This window comes from Schistocerca americana, unplaced genomic scaffold (genome assembly GCF_021461395.2).
Source record: "Schistocerca americana isolate TAMUIC-IGC-003095 unplaced genomic scaffold, iqSchAmer2.1 HiC_scaffold_43, whole genome shotgun sequence".
In the NCBI taxonomy this organism is placed as follows: Eukaryota; Metazoa; Arthropoda; class Insecta; order Orthoptera; family Acrididae; genus Schistocerca; species Schistocerca americana.
Window position 1 is genome coordinate 2,074,572 of NW_025726159.1, and position 6,920 is coordinate 2,081,491.

Consider the following 6,920-nt stretch of genomic DNA (forward strand, 5'->3'; position numbering starts at 1 on the left):
TCAATCTCCTGGCTCCACTGTTGTCCTTGGTTTCGCTCTCTCCAATTACGGTCGCTTTGCTGTTCGTTATTCCTCCTATCCCAGATTCCTTGTCTAGATTGACCCTGCTCCCTGACGTTCTGGTTTCCGTGTCTTTGGTTTCCATAACCTTGAATAGCGTAACCTTGGCTTCCGTAACCCTGGTTTCCTAACTGACCAGTGCGATTATGCGATCTGTTGTCGTCTTCCCTTCCTGGCCCGTGGTATTTGTTACTTTGCCTCTTCTTCCTGTCCTTTGCGTCTTGTTTGTCAAAGACAACTTCGAGTTCACGTAATAGACTCTTGAATGCTACTATGTCAGATCCACACTTCCGCACAATTGTCTGTTGGTAACTAACTGGCAATTTGGAAAAGAAAATTTTAATGATATCTCTGTTGCTATATGGACTATCTAAAAATTGATTCTTCTTGAGTAAATCATCAAGAAATTTGGTTGCACTCCTATTCCCGGACACTTCCAGTTCAGGACAAAATATTATTTCCTCTTTAATCCTGTCTTGCGTTTCCTTTGACCAGTAGGTCCGCAGGAATGCACCAACAAATTACTGATAAGTCCGACACATCGCTGCCACACCTCACATTTTTTCCGCGGCTTGGCCTTCGATGTGTCAACACATGAATTCTAATTTTGCCTGGATTGGCTATGATGCCGGTAATGAGTTTGTGAACTGCATCACCCAGCTCTTCGGATGCATCGACCCTCCATTTTCTTTGAACTTCTGGAATTTTAGTATCGACAGGAAGTGATTGTGATCAAAATCCTGTCTGATCCTTGCACTGGCGTTGTCACTCGTTTCCGACACTTGCACGTCTGCTGAGTGTCCTGATCTATCTAGCTGAGAACTGTGATGTGCTACCTCTGTATCACAATGGAAGTGGCACTACCATTCCACCAATGGAGATTCTTGGCGCCAATTTCTGCGCTGATATTGCTATGTCACGGAGCTATGTCCTGACAAAGCCAATCACAGTTACTATACGGCAGAAGACGCGTGAATTTGTGCGCCAAGCCTGCTTGGGAACACAAGTCATTCCCATGCCTCGCTGGTAGCCCGCCAGAAAGTGTTTTCGCTAAGTTTCTGCGAAGTAACGGAACCTCTAGCCCTGCCGCTACTTCAGGCCCCTCCGGGCGTGTCTTTTGACAATGTCGGCGTCTCGAAAGCATTCACTCGACTCCCTCACACCCGTCGGCTTACCCTTTCAAGATCGGCAGAGCCCGCCGGTCACCGGACCACCTGGGTGACGAGAGACGCTGCGTGGGAAGTCCGCGTGTGAAGGAATAGCAACTTTTCACCACATGCAATTAGAGACGAAAATCGTAAGATAGAAATATGAGAGGGGGCTCATGCCACCTCTCAGTCAGACACACTTGTACTCTGCCCAGCATTTAAATCTTACGTTAGTACCGCTACAGTTCGCAGCGTGTCCTGTTTTACCAGTCTTCCCAGATTACGGCGTCCGACATCTGTAATGAGGGGTGGCCGGCCAATCCCACGACGTCTAGACGTGGTTTCACCTTGGTTTCGCCATATGTTAAAGGCACTCACCACAGCATTGCTCGAACACCCAACAGGTTGTGCAGATTTCGAAATGATCATGTTGAATCTACTGGCAATCACTATCTGCCCTCGGTCAAACTCACACACATCGCGCACTTTCCCCATTCTACACACGAACAGCATGCTCACCGATACTACATGCACTGTGCGTGTATCTGACTAGCAGTCACTCCTCGCCAGTTGACACTGCTATCGCCTGGACGGGTTTATATCCTAGTAGCTCGGCGATCATAATTTTCTGGCTGATCACTGTATATACCACAGTTGATGAAGAAATACAGCCATTAACAAAATTGTATTCTAGACCTATTCTTCTGTCTCACTGTAAACTACATTAGTATGCGCCACTCTACATGCAGTAACATAGTCAAGATTGATGTGGAGTGCGAGATGGAAGGGTTAGAACGCATATGCGTAGGGAGAAAGCTGTGGAATGCCGCTAACAACAGACGCAGGTTAATGAGAGGCACTCAGCACACACGAATTTTCATCTTGGTGCTGGAAAGTGCAGTAAAGTCATTTGAACTGGAGTACACAGACTAAATTTATGAAACACACTTCGATGTTTGAAATATGTTCTTCATTTCACCGACTCAGTAGCACATTTATTTTTGTAATGACTATCTTCGATAAATATTTGATTACCTCAAGATCTATGAGTTACGTAAGCAATCCATCGTATCAGTGCAGAACTACACATCAGAATACAGTATTGTGACTTGTAATTCCGTATGGATACGATGGATGACTTTCGAGATTACATAGGTCTAAAGATGATTAAATATTGCTCGAAAGAATACATCATAAAAATAATTTTGCTACCGAAAGAATAAAATAAAGTATAAATTCTAGCTTTCAACATAATTGGGGCATCTGTCGCTATGAATCTGCAGCAATAATAAAGATGCTGCTGTCTGTAGAGGATGTAAAAAGATGAAAAGGTTATTACAATAAAAGATGAGGCATTAGAACAGTTTAAATATAGTTTAACTGTCCGAAAAACACTCTATAATCTGTAGTATCTCGTAAAGGTTAAAATTCATGGATACATCAAATGCATCAAATTAATAAAAAACTAAATTATTTCGATGATATTTTATCTCTCTCATCGTAGACAGAAACATACGACATCGGAGCCATCACACAAATGCGCAGGTGCATTTGAAAACAACATAAAATGACACCAGGAATCCAGTAGAGAATGCAAGACTTGTCAGAAAAAAATGCCTTGTGATGTGGGCAGTAGGAACCAAATGAGACTAGTTCGGTAGGTCAACAACACAGTCCTTTAAACGTACCAGAAGCTAACTTTTAAAGGCCTTAATAGACACAGTATAACTCGGGTACACACCAGTCCCACTGATTGCTGTGACGAGGTCAGGAACATTAAGGCAGCGGAATCGCACGTCAGCAACCGCCCATCTCAGTGGACTTTCCAAAAGGAACGGCCATTAACATTCTAAACGCATTAGCGAAGCTTCAGTGAATTACGCGAGATTGAAGACAGTATTATAATCAGTTCGGAAGAAATTATAATTGGAAACGAAGCCAACTGCCAGCAGCAAACTGTAGATTGAAGAGAAAAGGAGGTTTAGCGAGAGGACGGAGATTTTACGCACCACGCCGAAGATCTGCTGATCGCCACCATCAAAAATGTCGCGACACAGCGAATGATTTTAGTTTAAACACGTACTGACACTCGCAACTCATATTAATGTTCACATTGCTTACTGTGAAAACTGTTTAGTTTTATGCTTCCTTGGCCATTTTCTGGTATTAATAACAAATAATCAACGACAATAAGAGTTAAGTGTCTATGTCACATCTTGCAATATTGTGAGTAAGGTTTCCACAATCGACATCACCTTTCTTTTCAAACTGGACAATCTGAATTTAAAACATATGTAAGGGAAGGTAAATAGAACAGCAAACAGCCGGTTGGAAAAACGGTGCAGAACTTGACGCCAAACGTGGGTAGATGTGGAGGATAGTGGCCACATTAGGTCGTGACACAAGTATGCTGGCGACGTAGTACAAACATTTTTAGCAGTTGGAGATAGAGTTCGTGTCGCGATTCGAGCGTGAGAACCCGGTGCGATTGCAAACACTTTCGAAAACAGTTCGAAACACTGTGAGCGAATTCGTGGCAGTGGTATGAAGCCTGTAATACAAAACATGTCTAGTGCACCTGGAGACAATGAGTTGCGAAACTGGTTGTTTGAAACTAGCAGCGTAAAACAAATTTCGTACATGTTGTCTACACGACAACATAAGCATACAATCCAGTTTCGATATTTTACGAGCACCGAAGCACCAATTTCTTCTCTGAAACGAAAACAGTGACAGTTTCGTTGCTAGTGGCATAGTTCAAAATCGTCTGCTCTAAATCTCTTGAAAAGGAGAAGAACTAACATGTGTACATGTGTGACTGGCTAAAGAGAAGATGTCAGCTTGGGGGCAGATAACGAAATTTTAGTAGATTACTTAAGAAGGTACTTCAGCCAGCTAAGAATTATGCCATAACAAGTCACGGATCTTAATAGTGTTCGAGGAACTATACGTGTAGAAGATAAATTAATGTGTGAAGCATTATAGTCGAAATTGAAACTAGAGAACACATAGATTTTAATTTTTTGTTTTATTTATTTATTTTATTTCAAAGTGCACAATTTCCACATTTGTTCAAGTTTGTGGTGCCAGTTACATGGAAAATATCTTACTCCTGACTTTCGGATATAAATTACTTCACTTCTTACATATAATGTTTTTTTTTTAGTTCCACCGTTAGCACCCCATTATATTCTATTTGTACCTTTCACATGTGCGCAAATGCGCTTTTAGTGAAGTCATTCTTTTCAGAACAACCTCACGTTGGCCTAAGGGCATATACAAAAGTCTTAAAAAGTAGAAGGGATCTTCATTAATCTCTTATTTTTCAGATAATGTATTTTGGTCAGTATCTTCGATATTGTCAATCTTTCGATCCTCATATCACGAAGGCGTGTCTCAAGTGGAACACAACATCGCACTTTGTTCTTTTGTTGAATATTATTAAAGTCTGACAAGCACATTTCCATAGCGAAACTGTCAAAAAACCGACAATCATGCCAGTGTCCCACTACATGTCACATTTACTAGAACGCCACTTAACCGAAAACTCAGGTAATATTTCCGTGTCGTGAAAGCTGGAAAACCCGAATCTGAATAGTTTCACCGTTGCCTTACGCCACTGCGGGATGCTTATGCGCAGCAGCTGCCGTTACAGTTTCGAAACATAGCTCTGCAACGTACTGCCTCACTGTAAACTAGGCTTAAGAAACTCGGTGAGAATTACGCACGGTTAGCTTGAATACCTCGTTTAATAGATACTGTTTTATGTTTATGTGGACTATGCCAATGGATTAAAACTGGTGTTGATTGGACACATTAAAAACAGCATAACCGATTCTCTCGCTACTATCACAATTGATTACACATCTCAAAACTCAGCTTACAGCGCCTTTTCAGTGTACAGATTAAATGGACGTCTAATGATAAGGACATTGTGAGAACGTAGTAGGCAGCAGCCGCTGCCGCCGTTGGTGCTACGTCGTCGAGATCTGTAGGAAGTGTGTAACTTCCGTCAGATTGGCAAGAAACAGACTAGTGCTCAAAATACGGGTATCAGGGGATTTCGAGTACTATCGAAAATCACTCTAATCAGTTAACAAAACTGTACATATTCAATAATGAGCAGGAATGTAAAAACTGACGATCTAAAAACCCGTTTAAGTGCAGCAGAACTGTTGGGTTAAGAAATGTGATTAGATGTATAAGCTTCTTAGTTTTTGATAGTTGGCGCTGAAGAACATTATATTTTATCAATGCGTCACAATGAAATGCGGACAAGTCACGATCAAAGGGACCGACATTAAACCAATGCCACCATCCAAAATCGGGTGGAATTCTACTACTGTTTATTGTTTAACAGTTGTGATAGCAGTAAATTTAATATAGTTTTTATTCGTTGAAATGTATGTGAGAGATCGATGAAAGACGTTATGCAAGATTAGGCGATTAAAAAAAAAAGACAAAAAAAAAACAAAAAAACAAAGAAATTAGCATATTGCAAAATGTTAGGAGCTATAATCGCGAGTTATCTGCGACGTTCAGATGTATAGCTTTAAGAGCAATATGCACAGTAATTACCTTCAAATTGTGAAGTGTCACATTCGTCCCTAAACACTTCAAATATTTATAAACGCTGATTACAGCGTATTTCTTGGGTAATACAGAAGTTTTACTGTTAACAGAAAGAGCTGTAAGCAGTAATAAATGTCAGTTCTATTGCTATAGCTCAGTAAGTTCTTCAATTTGGTACTAGCTTGGCGCTGGCATACAGATTTTTCCTTAGTTTTTTGAATTCACAGACAATATGCTACTTTTAAGCTTTTAACACACTCTTAACTATTCGCAACTCAATGATTTGTGACTGAAACGCTCAGCAACAATATTCACGTTACAACTAATAACAATTTCCTTCTTTTGATGTGTTAACCGCTTTATGCAGAGATATACCTATCACACATGAATACCACGAAAAATATTCTATGCCTTTTATGTTTTAACACTCTTCTTGTTTAATATGTTCTACAAGTTCTTTTAAAGTAAGGTAGTAGAGAAAATGAATTTTTACCTTCTATAATTTCTCTCAGGATGACAGGACAGTTCACTGAGCTCACAGCCACTTTTCTTAGAGCAGAAGAGCGTACATGTAGGGCACGACTAACAAGACCAATTTCGCCTTGAAATTCGCTTATCATAATTAATTTTCCTGTGAGTAAATTTCGCATCTTAGTGGAGCCCGCAGGCGCGGCCAGGGGCGAAAGACGTGATGGGCCGCGTTCCAGCCCGACCCAACTGCTGCTAGCATCCGTTATAACACGTCCACAGATCTCGCCACTTCATTTAATAATGAGCGTTCTGGGAAATCTTAGAATAACAGACTTGGCGCCGATTTGTGTCAGCCGTAAGAACGAGTACTTCGGATTATTAACTCTGCTAATGAGCCAGTAATACAGATGCGAGCAAAGTAGCGTGTAACGAATCCGTCAGTTCCGTTGCAAAAACTACTCCTGATAAAACGGGCACTTGAAGTGTTTAGGAGGGATGATCATCAGAAGCCGCATACATCTCATGGAGTAGAAGTGTTTCCTGCTCTACAGCATACAGGCGCGTCTTGCGATAATGGAAGCAAACCCGCAGTGGGTTTTCGAAATGCTGGCTCAGTTAGTTCGTAGCAATTCTCGCTAATGTTCGTAAAAAACTTTACTTGCCACCCAT